Below are 1,166 nucleotides of genomic sequence, written 5' to 3' on the forward strand. Positions count from 1 at the left end.
ATAGATTTTCCATTAGCAAAAAGAAATAAAATACAAAAAGCTTTGCTTGTTATTAAATTAGTTTCATTGTTTACTCCCCTGACAGTAAAAATGAGAAAAATATGTGCCTGAAGATGGTACATTTGGTCATGTGCTAGAATGTATCAATTGTTCAGAAAAGTAATCAATATACTTCAACTTGGTCAGAAGTTTCTCTAGGTTTTATATCAACGATGTCCCTTTATAAATGATTGTGTCTGTTGGAAATAGAAGCAGGGTACCTTCATAGCCTTTCTCATCAACTTCGTATCTCCATTTCTTCCGGGTAGACGACTGAAAGACGAAAAAGACGAAAAGATAGATGTCTAAACTAAAAAAAAAATATGATTAGACATGATACTAACATTGAAAATCGGTTTTTATTCCTAAAATATGTATACACTAAACATGATAATATCTATCTAATAAAGAATAGTTAACCTAGATTTTCTATTTGTAAAACCAACCTCTGATCCGTCATGCAGGCGAGCGGATAGGGTTCCCAGAATCCCTTTCTTCATAGCAAGAACTTCTTTGTCCTCGTCTGGCGGGTAGAAGATCGAGATAACTTCTCCGTGTGGCGTCATGATGAACGACAACCTGGGGATTTTGAAATGCATAGTTGTAAAGTTGAAAGAAAAAAAAATACATATATACATATACATGCATTTCAAGTAATGGCTAGGAGCAGCACAAAGATGAGGTTGGACGAGGGATTGATATGCGTGTAGCTCACCATTTGGAGAAGTCCCACTTGCCCTCGTAGGTTGGTGATCCTGTAAGGTTAAAAAAAATATGTGAAACGAACAGGAATAGAACGAATAGAACTGTGCCCGGGCACGGTTATGTACACTCGATGGGACCCAAATATAAGTCCTTGGATACACGGGGACTGCCCAGAAACGTGCTTTCACCATCCAGTTGACCAGCTCCTCCAACTCCCTTCTGCAACTTGCTACATAATGTATCCAAACACCACAGGTGGACACACACCGAGGTTCTTATTGTCACAGTCTGTGGCGCGGTATATATTAGTACATGTCTAAAATGTGTCATGCATGTAAGAGGTAACATTAGTATATTTATTTGTTTATAGTTTTTTTTATTTATTAGTTTATTTATTTATCAGTTTATTTTATTTATTAGTT

General features: G+C 36.4%; 1 long non-coding RNA gene across 1 annotated transcript; it reads right to left on the reverse strand.

Moving 5' to 3' along the window:
* Positions 1–300: 300 nt before the first annotated feature.
* On the reverse strand, positions 301–790 carry LOC109465092. Its single transcript, XR_002139937.1, has 3 exons — positions 755–790; positions 486–618; positions 301–312 (listed from the first exon to the last, which is right to left on the reverse strand). It is a non-coding gene; the product is annotated as an uncharacterized LOC109465092 (long non-coding RNA).
* Positions 791–1,166: the final 376 nt, after the last annotated feature.

The sequence above is a fragment of the Branchiostoma belcheri genome, unplaced genomic scaffold (assembly GCF_001625305.1).
Source record: "Branchiostoma belcheri isolate BF01 breed outbred unplaced genomic scaffold, Haploidv18h27 scaffold147, whole genome shotgun sequence".
NCBI lineage: Eukaryota > Metazoa > Chordata > Leptocardii > Amphioxiformes > Branchiostomatidae > Branchiostoma > Branchiostoma belcheri.